Source organism: Pseudorca crassidens, chromosome 3, assembly GCF_039906515.1.
Source record: "Pseudorca crassidens isolate mPseCra1 chromosome 3, mPseCra1.hap1, whole genome shotgun sequence".
Taxonomy (NCBI): domain Eukaryota; kingdom Metazoa; phylum Chordata; class Mammalia; order Artiodactyla; family Delphinidae; genus Pseudorca; species Pseudorca crassidens.
This window is the reverse complement of record NC_090298.1, coordinates 152,787,277-152,803,086: the sequence shown is the minus strand read 5'-3', so window position 1 is coordinate 152,803,086 and position 15,810 is coordinate 152,787,277. Positions and strand designations below refer to the sequence as shown.

The window sequence follows — 15,810 nt, the reverse complement described above, 5'->3', positions numbered from 1 at the left end:
ACACAGAGGGACACACTTCACTTAATTCATACTGTCGTGGGAAAGTAAAAGGTAACTATTTCTCTTTTTCACTTTCATAAAGTATATTGTAGCACTGCTATTAACTCAATGCAACACACACACACACACCTGGAAGATTTTAATCCAAAACTAAATCCTTTAAGGGGATGAAGAGATTGTATTGAAGTATAGAGAAAAAAAAATTTAAGTTTGTTCAAAAGAAATTATAGAACAATCACAAACTATTATAAATTAGCTCTCTTTTAAAGGACATGAGGCATAAGAAGTTGTAGGTGGTCTAATGCATTTCCTCATGATTGAATTTATACTTTTAAAGACTGGGTAATTTATACTCAGGGAGTGTGCTTGATCTTTTATTCAAAAGAGATTGGAATTTTTTTCCCATCATAGAAATGGAGAAAATGAGTCAGAAAACATGGTGTTCCCAAGACCATTATCTATCAGGGAGGAATTCATTAAAGTTCTTAACCCAACTATGGTGCAATGTATAAATGGGAAGGTTTTAGGAATTTTTAACACAGATTTTGGTGTAAGAAATTGATGTATTTTTTTCAGAATAACTAAGTTATCTGGCCAAGACAAGATCCAAATTCATTCTGGAGATGCTGAAAACTAACTTAAAACATTTTTTTAATGTCAAACGCATCTTAGTGTTTAGCATAGTTAGTTCAACAAATCTCTAAATTCACCAAGAATTGGAACCTTATACGATTATAGGCATTTCACTGAAATGCTACCACATAATGCTGATTTCTATTTAGCACACAAATTTTGGAACAGTGGAAGTAAGTCATGTGGCAAACAACTGCTTGAGAAGGTCACCATCTTTTAAGTTACTTTAGGGTCCCTATGGGAGAGATCTGTGTGAAAATAGTTCCACAAAATTTATCTTGTTTTACTTATACGACTCATTGTGATGCATCATGTTTCTTTTTTAACAGGTTTATCAAAATGCTCAGAGATATTCTTGATAAGTTATAGTCTCAGGTTTCCTTCGTTTGTATGCTTTCCCTCCCCTCCCCCACTACAACTTAAATATTTTCCATTTTCCCTGTTTTCATGGTGTGCTTAGTTCTTACTTAATATTTTAATATAAAGTACCTCGTACCCTCTTGGAACAAATACAAAGTAGTCTATTGCTATTGATAAAGTCATCGATTATCTCTTAGTTGTCATATTATGGACATATTTCATACCTTGTTGTTTCTAAAGCATTTTTCTCTTATTCTGTAGCTCTCCTCTCTTAGTTTTACTCTTAACTCTCTAGTTGTTCATCTCCAGTCTCCTTAAACAACTAATTTTTTCTACTACTTTACTGATATTTCCCAGTGTTCTGACTTTAGCCTTCTTTTCTTCTTACTCTGTAGGCTGTAGGTAATGTCATAACATCCTACCCATGCTGTTGGTAACTATTCTCCCACTTTATAAATGAAGAAAGAGATACACAGAGAAATTTTAAAAATTCCCCAGGGTCACATATTCAATAACAATCAGAGCTTATATTTTAACAATATTTACATTCCTTCTGCCATACCACATATGTCCCCAGGATAGGCTGGGTAACAAAACCCACAATATATCTGTGACTTTGACAATGTTTGTTTTTTGTTTTTGTTGTATGTTACTACCTTTAGTGAAGACCTCTACTTTACATTGCTGCTTTCTAGGACCCCAGCTGACAGAGGCTTTACCATCTGCAAGGTTGTTGGTTTTAGTGGTAGCGAAAGGAAAATTGAGGAGTTGAGCACCGGTAATTAAAAATTGAGATGGAGTTGTGAAACACACCTCACTTTTGCTCACATATCCTTGGCTGAAACAACTCATATGGCCGTGATTCCAGAGGATGAAAGTTTCAGAGAGCCAGGTAATTATGAGTAGAAGTAATGTCTACCACAGTTTCCCTATAAGGTAGAATACTCATCATATATTTGATAACTACAGTGGGATGTTTTTGACTACATTCCAATTACTTCTTTCTCAATAGCACCACAGTTATTAGTGGGGTAAGATTTCCTCTCCCATATTTCGTGTGGTCTTACAGGATAGATACAAAAGTAAACAGACCCTCCCAGTTACCCTAGTATAACAGGCAGCCAGACGCAGAACCTAAGCTAAGTTATTCAGGTTATCTGCCACAGGACTTGAGGCCTGTGGATTGATACAAAAACAGGAGGAAGGATGAAAATATTCATTCTGACAGAGCAAACTGACCCAACCATTGTTGCTAGAATGATCATTGGTCTGGTTCACTTTCTAGAGCCCTCTAGAAATCTGTTCCTAATTCTAAGCAAGTCCCACCTGTTTATTCTGTGAACTCCCACATAGCCATTTCAGTATGTTTCTTTGCATAAGGTAGTTATATTCTGTTGCTTAAAACAAAGGAACCCAAACCTATACACACTACTTATTAATATTCTGAAGATACACAGGGATGTAATTAGGATATCCAAATGTGAAGTTGTAGGATGTATGTGTCTTTATATAAAATTTATAGAATAAGATTCAGAAATAAACTAACAACACTGTTGACATTAATTTACATAACTTTTTAAATAATGCAGTAAAAGGTTTCAAGAAACCATAAGAAAGCCAATAAGAGCCTCCTAAAGCAGTATGATGATGCCTTTGCTATGGGATGCTTCAACTCAGATTGCTTATTAGCACCTAGGTTAGAATTGGCTTGGTGATAATAAGATAAGCACTTCACTAATATGATTCTGAATGAGCAATTTTCATATTAATGGCTTTTCCACTGTATTAATGAAAACACAATTTGCCACCATAATGGGGACATCACTTAAATTAGATCAAAATTGCTAACATGAACAGTGATGTTAATAAAGCAAAGCTGTTGTATGTGCTAATGGTTCTTCTATTGTATTAACAATGTTCTTATATCCCAAAATTGGTATTACATTTGAAAAAAACTGTGTCATTTTATTGACTCCTTGATAATGTCACTTACTGTATGTGCAAGCCACTGCCATCACATTAACTTTGCATAGATCTGCCAGTAACTGAGCAGAAAGTCACAAAGAATGGAAAATTCTACACACTGGAACAAAAAAGCGGTATTCTATCAGCTTCCTTAATCTGGAACTAGGTTAAGGAAGAGAAAACACTATAAGAAAATGAAAAATTTAAACATGAGTCATTTATATGATGACATTTATTTCTGTTTTAGTTTACTAGGGCTGCTGTAACAAAGTGCCACAGACTGGGTGGCTAAACAACAGAAATTTATTTTCTCACAGGCCTGGAAGCTAGAAGTTTGAGATCAAAGTGTCAGCAGAGTTGGTTCTTTCTGACAGCCATAAGGGAAGGATCTGTTCCAAGACTCTCTCCTTGGCTTAGAGATGGCCATCTTCTCCCTGTGTCTTCACTTACTCTTCCCTGTATGCGTCTATGTGTCCAAATCTCCTCTTCTTTTAATGACGTTAGACATATTGGATTAAGGCCTACCCTAATGACCTTATTTTAATCTAATTACCTCTGTAAATACACTATGTCCAAATATGGTCATATTCTGAGGTATTAGGATTTACAGTTTCAACATAGGAATTTTGTGAAGAGGGACACAATTCAGTATATAACTTCCCTAAGTTTTAATTTTCCAGGCATTTACAAAAATATATGTATGAAACATTTAAGTTTAGCACAGATAATATTACCAGGTTACTTATAATTATTTAAGGTGTTCTGATTTATACTGCATATAAACATCCCCCAAACTGAGCTTAAACATGAAATCAGGTAACTGTGGTGAAGTATTTAGCTCACTACTCACATAGCAAAAGAAAACTGAAGGTTACTATCAATAGTAGTAATAACAGCTGTACTATGTGTGTGTACAGGAAAGGAAACCCAAAAAGAGGAAACATTTCAATGATAGGTGGTATCATCTCATTTAGTTTTATAGATATTTCTGTTCCCTGGAATGTAAATTCTTACTGGGTTAAATTCAACAACAACAAAACAAATAAACAAAAAGCCCCAAGCAAAAAAACTCCTAATATTATTAAGAATAACATTCATTCAATTAGACAAATATTTAATGGGCATTTAGTATGTGCCTGACACTGTTCTCAATAATGGGCAAAAGGAGTCAGTAAAAGTCCACACAGTAAGATCTTTTAAATACTTTAAATATATGCTGGTATTTCTTCATATTGTTAGGATTAAAAAGAATCACCACAGAACTATTTAATTTTAAATATGTTGCCAGTCTTGGTTTGAAACTAAGACTCAGTTTGAAAGTAATTCATAAGACTTAATTGCTATTTAGCTAAAGAGAACACGTCTTACATATTCTGACTTATTTTATTCCATTCTATTCTAATAAACTTTGAGCTATCTGAGAAATCTCAATATGCTGGTGTTTAATATTTGAAGTCTTGTCAATGAAGGCAAAATAACCTATTTTTTTGCTTCAGAATAAGTGGCTGAATAACTATCTCTTCTGAACACCTCTTTACCTAAAGCTTTGAAAGATGAAATCAATAATTAAGTCTTTAAAACAATTTGTTTTAGCTCTTTCCCTTCCAACATTTTATCTGTCCTGATGAAAGTAAAAAATGAAATGGCTTTTAACATTATTTCTTTCATTTCTAATTCTTTTCTATTTTATACAATCTGGGGATATTACCAAATAATTTAAAATGGCACAAAAACAACACCAGGATGAAGAAAGGAGAACTTAAGTTAATTTATAAACTGAAAAATCAGAACAATCATAATAATCTTATAATATAGATTTTCAGTTGATTTTAAGCTATATTTTTATGCAAATCAGTAGCCAATATACATCTTTTTAGTAATGTAATTGATATTTTACAAAGTTTTTACCATTAATACCTGTGGAGAATTAGTATAGTGCTTTCCTAGTTCACAGGAAAGATCTTGGTTATTGACTGGACTCAGTAACTTATATCAACCTATATAAAACACTTGTAATTTGAGAAAACTGGATGCAAGCTGTTTACTTGTGAAATGATATAACGTAACATAATCCTCAAAGCATGTACTTGAATATAGTGCATATGTATTTGCATAGTAATGAATCCACAAAATAAAGTATAAGGAATTAAGTGAAAGCTAAAAATGAAATAAGATGTTGCCAAAAAGAAAACCTGTGGTTGCATCACATTAAATTTAAATAGAAACTCTTCCTATGAAACTCATTCTAAATGCATTTTTGTACTTAAAAAAAAAGTATTTAGAGAAAATATTTTCTAATCAGGGTGTGACAAAAAGTATTATATTGCACATTATATTCCTGACTGGAATAAGAATTAATAGATGTCTTAACTAATAATATTTTTCATTAATAAAGTCCTTCCTTTCATAAAGCATTTTCATATGTAAAATGAAACAAAAGAAAAGAAATACATCTACAGAACATTCATTATACTCTAGTATCTGCCTTGGCTTTTTACATGCATTATCTCATTTAATTTTCATATCTCTGTAAGACAAAAACAATCCTCAGTTTCTAGATCAGAAAGTCAGGCACAGAGAGATTAAATCACTTTCTCAAAGTCACACAACTAGTAAGTGAAAGTATAGCGGGTTTAATCTTGGCAGCCTCAGTCCAGAGCTGGAGCCCCAAACCATTAAACCATGTTGTCTCTATGCTGTACTCATGTACTACCTCTATTGATCCTCGGGAAAAGCCTGTAACATTGTTATGAGTTAATATTACAGTAAACTCTTGCAGATAATTTTTGAATCGTTTCCATGTCACACAGTAAACAGTAGCGCCCACTTTGGTACCAAACCTTGTTGGTCTAGATTCTTGACAAAGTAGCCTATCTAGTCAGCATGATTCTTTCCTTATGCTCAGGGTTCAATGTACAGATATTTCCCTAAAATGTTTCATATACTCCAGGTCCTAAGCTTTGAGATCTATATTACAGAGTGATCTACACAGAATATCATTTCAAATCTCCAGAATCACTTCAAGGCACCTCAAATTTTACGTGGACATATAAACAAAGGGATGCTTTGTACTATCTTATAACACCAAACACTGAATGGGACACTGTAAGATCATTTTCTTTGTACCTATACAAGTCTTTGTTCCCTACCCCCAGGCCTTTCAGAAATACATGTCAACAAAGCTTGAACAGAACCTGAGAAGTAAAAGTGATGTATCAAAATAGGGGGCACAATCAAGTTGGTGGAGTGAGAGGACACGGAACTCAACTCCCTCCAGGAGCACATCAAAAATACATCTACATGTGGAGCAATTCTCACTGAAAACTAACTGGAGACTGGCAGAAAGAGTCTTCTACAACCAAGGCTGTAAGAAATACCCACATGGAATTGGTGTCAAGGGAAAAGAAGCCATCAAGTCAAGACCTGTGCCCCTGAGATGGAACTCAGGAGGGGGATTACATAGGCAGAGATCTGCCCTGGTGAGTGAGTGGTTTGAGCCACATATTGGGCTCTCCAGTGCTGGAATCTAACACCAGGAAGATAAAGTCCCCTTGGCTAGTTGGAGGGCTGGTGAGATTAATAGGAAGGCTGTGGGAAGCCTGGACTCTGCCCATGAGGAACACAGGCATGCTTCGTTACTCCCGACGCAAGGTACAGAGGGTGAATTGAAACTGCACAGGACATTGGCCAGTTTCCTGCAACTGCCCAGGCACCTCAGCCTGAGCTGAGTGCCCGCTTTGGTCCCACTTGCTTCACCATGCAGGTCCACACAGGGCAAGGGCTACAGGGGCCAAGGGGAGAGGCTCCATCGTGAGGGACAATGCAACTCAGGCTTGAAGTGGCATCTCAGCTGGTGGGAGGGCAGCCATTACTGATGCTTACTGAGGCAGCTATCAGAAATGGTCCTGGGCGCTGACAGCAGCCAGGGCCACCAAAACCCACGCTCAAACCCATGCCAAACACCTGCACCAGCCCCTTTTGCTCCAGCACTGCTCCTCTCTAGGGTGAGGGTGCCAGTGCTAGGAGGGGAGAGACCACACACTTAAAGGGAATGGAGCCAGCCTAGACCCACCCTCAGGGCTTCTGCTCTAGCAACTTACTACCTACCCCTATCCCCAATAGGGTGGTGCTGGCTATTGAGCAGAGGAAAAGCCTTGGCTCATACCTGGCTCTAGCTCTAGCCACTCCATCTCCAGCCCTACCTCCTAGCCAGGTGATAGCACCCTAGGGAAAGACATGACTCATGCTCATGTCAGATCCATGTCTCCCACCAAAGCCACTGGGCACATGCAGACTGTATAGGGATATTCCCACATAAGAACAACCCTTCAAGACTGCAGTAGGTGACTTTTTCACCTAATTTGATAGAGACAGAGAAAGTTAAGCAAAATAAGACAGGGAATTTGTTTCAATTGGAAGAAGAAGAAAAAACTGCTGGAAAAACAACTAATGAAACAGAAATAAATAATTCACCAGAGAAAGAGTTCAAAGCATTGTAAATAAGAATGCTAACTAAATTAGGGAAAAGAATAAATGAACACAGTGAGAATTTAAACAAAGAACTAGAACTAGAGATAAATATAAAAAGAACCAGTCAGAACTGAAAATACAATAACTGAAATGAAAGACATACTAGAAGGGATTAACATAGATTAGGTGATACAGAAGACCTCATACATGATCTAGAAGATAGAATATTGGACCCCGACAGAGCAGCATAAAGAAAAACAGATTTTAAAAAAAGAGAAGCGTTTAAGGGATCTCTAGGACAACATCAAGCATACTAAAATTCACATTACATGGCTCCCAGAAGGAGAAGAGAGAAAGAGGTCAAAAATGTTTGATGAAATTATGGCAGAAAACCTCCCAAACCTGAGGAAGGAAAACAAGATATCCAGGTACAGGAAGCACAGAGGGTCCCAAACAAGATGAACCCAAACAAACCCACATCAAGACATAATTATAATTAAAATGGCAAGTATTAAAGAGGGAATTCTAAAGGCAGCAAGAGAACCACAAAGAGCCATGTACAAGGGAACCCCATAAAATTATAAACTGATTTTTCTGCAGAAACTTTGCAGGCCAGAAGGGAGTGGCATCACATATATTATGTGTTGAAAGGGAAAAAACATACAACCTTGGATACTCTACCCAGCAAGACTATGACTTAGAATACAAGGAGAGAGAAAGAACTTTTCAGGAAAGCAAAAATTTAAAATATTCATCAATACCGAACCAACTCTAAAAGAAATGTTAAAGGATTTTCTATAAGTGAAAAAGTCTGTAATAAAAGGTAAGTACCTATAGGAAAGGAATAAATCCCACTAGTAAAGGCAAATACACAGTAAAGGCTAGGACAACCACTTAAATAGGCTAGTATGAAGATTAAAAGACAAAAAAAAAACCCCATAAAATCAACTATAACTAAAATAATCACTAAAGAGATAAACATGAAATTGTAAAATATGACATCAAAAACACAAAATGTGGGGGAAGGGGTAAACAGATCTTTTAGAACGTGCTTAAACTTAAATGATTATTCAGCTTAAATCAAGTAGCTATAGTCATATGTCAACATATACTAACCCCATGGTAACCACAAATCAAAATGCCACAATAGTGACACAAAAACTAGAGAGAAAGGAACACAAGCATACCAATAAAGAAAATCATCAAACCAGAAGAAATTAAAAGAAGAAAATACCAGATAAGAACTAGAAAAACAACCAGAAAACAAGTAACAAAATGGCAATAGGTACATACCTATCAATAATTATTTTAAATGCCAATGGACTAAATGCTCCAATCAAAAGACATAGGGTGGCTGATTGGATTAAAAAAAATGCTCCAATCAAAAGACATAGGGTGGCTGATTGGATTAAAAAAAAAAAGACCCATTTAAATGGTGCTTACAAGAGACTCACTTTAGAGCTAAAGACACAGACTGAAAATGAGAAGATGGAAAAAGATATTTCATGCAAATAGAAACAACAGGAAAGAAGGGGTAGCAATACTCAAATCAGACAAAATAGACTTTAAAACAAAGTTTGTAACAAAAGACAAAGAAGGGCATTACATAATGGCATAGGGATCAATACAAGAAGAGTATATTATACTTATTAACATATATGCACCCAATACAGGAGCACCTAAATATATAAAGCAAATATTAACAGACATGAAGGGAGAAATTGACAATTATACAATAATAGCATGGGACTTTAACATCCCACATACATCAATGGACAGAGCATCCTGAAAGAACATCAGTAAGGTGACAGTGGTCTTATATTGACACATTAGACCAGTTGTACTGAATAGATATCTATAGGACATTCCACCCCAAACCACCAGAATACATATTCTTTTCAAGTGCACGTGGAAAGTTCTCCAGGATAGATCACATGCTAGGCCGCAAAACAACTCTCATCAATTTTAAGAGGACAGAAATGATATCAAGCATTTTTTTCCCAAACTACAACAGTATGAAACTAGAAATCAATTACAAGAAGAAAAATGGGAAAACACAAACCCGTGGAAAGTTGTGTTTCCATTTTCATTTGTCTCGAGATATTTTCTGATTTGCTCTTTGATTTCTTCATTGACCCACTGGTTATTTTAGTGGCATACTGATAAACCTATAGCCAGGTTCATCAAGAAAAAAAGATAGGACCCAAATAAGCAAAATAAGAAATGAAAGAGGAGAAATAGCAACCATTATCACAGAAACACACACACAAAAAAGAAAATACTGCAAGCAGTTATATACCAACAAAGTGAACAACCTAGAAAAAAAAGACAAATTTCTAGAAACATACAAACTTCTAGGACTGAATCAGGAAGAAATAGCAACCTGAAGAGACCAATCACTAGTAGTGAAATTGAATCTGAAAAAAAAAAACAAACAAAAAAACCTACCAACAAGCGAAAGTCTAGGACCAGATAGCTCTACAGGGGAATTCTATCAAACATATAAACAAGAGCTAAAAAAAAAAAAAAAAAAAACTATCCTTCTCTAACTATTCCAAAGAAATTGAAGAGCAGGGAATACTCTCAAACTCATTCTACAAGGCCCTCATACCGAAACCAGACAAAGACACTACAAAAAAAGAAAATTACAGGCCAATGTCACTGATTAATATAGAAGTAAAAATCCTCAACAAGATATTAGCAAACCAAATTCAACAGTGTGTAAAAAGGATCATACACCATGATCAAGTGGGATTTGTTCCACAGATGCAAGGATGTTCAATACACACAAATCAGTGTAATATACCACATTAATAAAAAGGATAAAAATCACAAGATCATCTTAAAAGATGCAGAAAAAGCATTTGACAAATTCAACATCCATTCATGATAAAAACTTTCATCAAAGTGGGTACAGAGGGAACATGTGAATATAATAAAGGCCATTTATGACAAACCACAGCTAACATCATACTCAGTGGTGAAAAGCTGAAAGCCTTTCCTTTAAAATCAGGAACAAGACAGGATGCCCACTAATACCACTTCTATTTAACACAGTATTGCAAGTCATAGCCAAAGCAGTCATGCAAAAGAAGAGTTAAATAAAAGACATTCATATTGCAAGAAAAGAAGTAAAACTGTTACTATTTACAGATGATTTGATAGTACATATAGAAAACCCTAAAGTCTCCATCAAAAAGCTATTAGAACTAATAAATGAATTCAGTAAAGTGGCAGGATACAAGATTAATATAAAGAAATCTATTGCTTTCTACAGACTAACGATAAACTACCAGAAAGAGAAAGAGAGAAAGCAATCCTGTTTAATATTGCATCGAAAAGAATAAAATACCTAGGAATAAACCAAGGAGGTGAAAACTATAAAATATTGATAAAGGAAATTTGAGATGATACAAAGAAATGGAAAGATATCCCATGCTCTTGGATTTAAAGAATTAATATTGTTAAAATGTCCATATACCCAAAGCAATCTACAGATTTAATGCACTCCCTATCAAAGTACTCATGACATTTTTCCCATAATTAGAACGAATCATCCTAAAATTTATTTAGAACCACAAAAGACTCTGAATTGGCAAAGAAATCTAAAAAAAAAAGAGCAAAGCTGGAGGTATCATGGTCCCTGACTTCAGACTATACTACAAAGCTACAGTAATCAAAACAGCATGGTACTGGTACCAAAAAAAGGTACATAGGTCAATGGAACAGAATAGGGAACCCAGGAAAAACCCCACATACTCACAGTTAATTAATCTATGACAAAGGAGGCAAGAATATAAAATGGAGAAAGACAGTCTCTTCCATAAGTGGTGCTGGGAAAACTGGATAGCTACATGTAAAGAATGAAATTAGAACATTTTCTCACATCATGTGTAAAAACAGAAAATGGATTAAAGACCTAAATGTAAGACCTGAAACCATAAAATTCCTAGGAGAGAACATAGGTAGACCACGTTTTTTGTTTTTTTGGGGTTTTTTGCGGTACACAGGCCTCTCACTGATGTGGCCTCTCCCGTTGCGGAACACAGGCTCCGGACGCGCAGGCTCAGCGGCCATGGCTCACGGGCCCAGCCGCTCCACGGCATGTGGGATCTTCCCAGACCGGGGCACGAACCCGTGTCCCCTGCATCGGCAGGCGGACTCTCAACCACTGCGCCACCAGGGAAGCCCAGGTAGACCACTTTTTGACATAAATCATAGCAATATTTTTTAGCAACAGTAATAAGCCATAAAAAAGAATGAAAGTCTGCGATTTTGCAACAACATGGATGGACCTAGAGGATATTATGCTTAGTGAAATAAGTCAGAGAAAGACAAATATCGTATGTTATCACTTCCATGTGGAATCTAAAAGACATAACAAAGACAGAATATAACAAAACAGAAGCAGACTCATAGAGAACTAGTGGTTACCAGTGAGAGAGGGAAGGGGAGAGGGGCAAGGCAGGGGTACGGGATTAAGAGATACAAACTACTGTGTATAAAACAAATAAGAAAGAAAGGCATACTGTACAGCACAGGAAAATATAGTCATTATTTTGTAATAATTTTAAATGGGGTATAGTCTAAAAAATTGAATCACTATGTTGTACACCTGAAACTAATGTCATACTGTAAATTTAAGTAAATTATACTTCAATAAAAAATTTTAATAATATTACTGCTGGCCATTTTGGCAACCTCTATCTCAGTTAAATGTCATCCATCTATTTGTACGTTCAACAAATATTTATTGACTTACTATGTGAAGGCATTTTTCTAGGCTCTAGCTTTATAGCAGTGAAAAAGTAATCAGAAATATCTATTTGCATAGAACTTACATTTCAGTGAGGGTGGAGAGTTGATAAACACAGTATACAAGTACAAAATATAGAGTGTCAGACGTAGTGAGTGCTAAGGAGAGAAATAAAGCAAGGCAATGGGATAAAGATGTCAGGGACATTGCACTGCAATGTTAAATGATATGATGAGTTCATTTTCTACTGCTGTATAAAAATTTAGTACAAATTTATTGACTTAAAGCAACCCCTATTTATTATCTCAGAGTTTCTGTGTGTAAGGAGCCCAGGCATGGCTTAGCAGGGTCCTCTGCTAAGGATCTTACAAGGCTGAAACCAAGTTGTTAGCTGGGCCTCAGTCTCATCTGAAAGCTTAACTAGGTAACAATGTAAAATTTATTTCCTTGAAGCTGTAGAATTCATTGTAATTTGCTCCTTCAAAGCCAGCAAATGGAAACAGACAAGAGTCTCTGTTGCTTAGAGGCTCTGACTGTGGACAAGGCCTAGGCCTTTTTAAAAATGTCACCTGTTTAGTTCAGGTTCAGCCATGATTATCCATTTTGGCTACCGTGGAATCAGCTGATTAGGGAAATTACATCAGCATAATTCCTCTTTTTTTTTTTTTCTACAATATAGCATGACATAATAACAGGAAGAATATCCCATCACCTATGCCATGTTCTGTAGGTTAGAAGCATATCACAGGTCCATCCACACTCAAGGCAAGTGGTTGTAACAGGGACATGATCACCCTTGATGTGCCACCACTGGTGGTCAGCGAAGGTCTCTGAGAAGATAATGTTTGAGCTAATACTTGGAAAAGAGGGATAGAGACATGTGGATATCTGAAGGAGGGAGATTATAGACATCAGGAACAGTATAAAGTTCTTGAGGCTGGAGCTTCCCCATGCAGTTAAAACAGCAAGAGGACAAGGTGGCTAGCTCAGAGTGAGTGAAAGGATACATAGGAGGGATTGATTTAAAGTGATAATAGAGGGAAGATCAGGCAGGGCTTTTGTAAGGATTTTGGCTTTTGCTCTATGGGAGAAAGGAATCCATCAAAGCTTCTTAGTTCAGGGGTGACAAGATCTATCTTACCATTACGTGTACCCCAAAGTTCATAGCAGCATTATTTACAATTGCCAAGATATGGAAGCAACCTAAGTGTCTACCAACAAACATAAAGAAGTGGTATGGAATGGAAAGAAGTGGTATGGAATGGAATGCCACTCGGCCATAAAAAGGAATTAAATTTTGCCATTTGCAATGACATGGAGGAACTTGGAGGGTATTATGCTAAGTGAAATAAGTCAGGCAGAGAAAGACAAATAGTGTATGATATCACATATATGTGGGATCTAAAAAATACAACAAACTAATGAATAAAACGAAAAAATAAAGACTCACAGATATAGAGAACTAGTGATTTACCAGTGAAGAGAGAGAGCAGGGGAAGGGCAATATAGGGGTAGGGGATAAAGCAGTACAAACTATTAAGTATCAAATAAGCTACACAGTTATATTATACAACACAGTGAATATATAACCAATATTTTATAATAAATATAAATGGATTATAACCTTTAAAAATTGTTACTCACTATATTGTAGACCTGTAACTTATTAAAAAAAAAAAAGAAATACATCTGAAACTCCATGGCTGGCAGGTGCTTAATATCTTTGAATAAATGTCTGTCTGATGCACCCAAAGTCATATATGTACATTGGAAAGCTCATATGTGACAGTTCCCTGCTACTGTCAAGGAGAAAATATTCCAGATATGAATCAAGGGGCTCTGTGCCTTTCCTTCCTGAATTCTCTCCTGCAGAATATGGAGCCTATGTTGGTGGCTACTCAGAGTCCTCTGTTCATTTGCATTTGGAAGAGTCTTAACTGACTACATCTATTTGGTCACCTCTGAGCAAAACTGAACCTAGCTAACCAGGGATCTCCGTGCAGCTTCTGGTGTTGTTGCCAAGTCTCACAAGCCTTCAGTTCCCTGGTGTTAATCCTGCATCCTGGATGCCCTTCTCACCAGTCTTCCTCTCATAGGTTTGGGGGCAGTTGCTTGCTGCCTCGTCCTGTCTACCAAGCTCTTCCCCACTCCCAGCCCCCCACAGTGATGAGATCCTTACATTCACTGTCAAGCTGTCTCCCACCCACTTCCTTTTTCCTTTGACAGGTGGATGGCACTTCTCCCTCCAGGAGAAAAGGAAAAGAAAGCACAGGTGCACATTCCTGCTTTGTAGAGTGGTGTGTAGGGCAGCCTGGTGCCCTAGTAGGGGCTAGGAATCAGGAAACTTATGGGGCTCTAATGGCAGCTCTTTGTCACCTCACTTGGGGGGATCCTGGGCATGTCACATATCTCTCTACCCTCTGTTTCTTCCTGCAGAAAAGGAGGGCAAACCCTCCCTTAAATAAGACAATCCTTTCCAAGGATCCAGCCAGGGAGGACACAAGGCAAACACTCAGCAAATGTGGGTTTCCTTCTGTGGGATATTTTACACACACCGTGATCCTAGTGAAGGGCATCACTAAGTGTATTTCACATAGGAGGAAGCTGATCTGGGGGCAGATGACCTGAATTACTCAGAATCATGCAGCAGAAAGGCCAGAATTTAAACTCAGGTCTGCCTGGCTCCAAACCGCACCCTCCCTCTGCTCTGCCCCACCTTCCTCCAAGACCTTCATCCTTCTCATCTTCTTTCTTCACTGCTTTCTTTCTTTCTTCCTATAATATACTCAGGGCTGTGCCATTATTAGAAATAAAAACCCACAGTCAGGACATTCTGTCATAGGCTACAACATAAATGAACCTTGAGGACATTATGCTAAGTGAAAGAAGCCAGTCACAAAAGGACCAATACTGTCCCCCTTACATGAGGTTCCCAGAATAGTCAAATTCACAGAAGTTGCATAGAGGGGGAAATGGGGAATGAGTTTTAATGGATACAGAGTTTCAGTTTGGGAAGATGAAAAGAGCTCTGTAGATGGATGGTGATGAGGGTTGCACAACCATGTGAATGTGCTTACTGACGTTTAGCTCTACAGTTCAAAATGATTAAAATGGTAAATTTTATGTTATGCATATTTAATCACAATAAAAAATGAAATAAAAACAAATACACTAAAAAAAAATAACCTATCTTACCATTTTAGGAATATCATTCTGTCTGTCAGTAGACGATAAGTGGTAGGGATAATGAGTGAAAGCAAACAGGTCATGTAAAGGCCATTATAAGACAGGCATACACCACAGTAGTAGTGGTAGAGGTGATGATAACTGTTAATTTCTGATATATTTTGAAGGAGAATACGACAGTATTTATGAAGTGGTTGGATGTAGGAGATAAAAGAAATAAAGGAATTGGAGATGACGTCAAGGTTTTTGCATAAACCCTCTGCTGCAACTATTTTGCATAATTAATTCTGAACATATCATGGTATATGCTATCAACGTGACGTCATTTATGATGTTAACTTTGATTACCTGGCCAAGTTAGTGTCAGCCAGGTTTCTCTACTATAAAACTACTTTCTTTCCCTCCTTCCCATACTCTACTCTTTGGAAGCATGTTACTAA

At 36.8% G+C, this 15,810-nt stretch overlaps 1 long non-coding RNA gene across 1 annotated transcript in view; it reads left to right on the top strand.

Annotated features, from left to right (window-relative positions):
- Positions 1 to 15,810, top strand: part of LOC137220892 (uncharacterized) — a 318,969-nt gene that overhangs the window by 257,196 nt on the left and 45,963 nt on the right. The window lies entirely within an intron of this gene.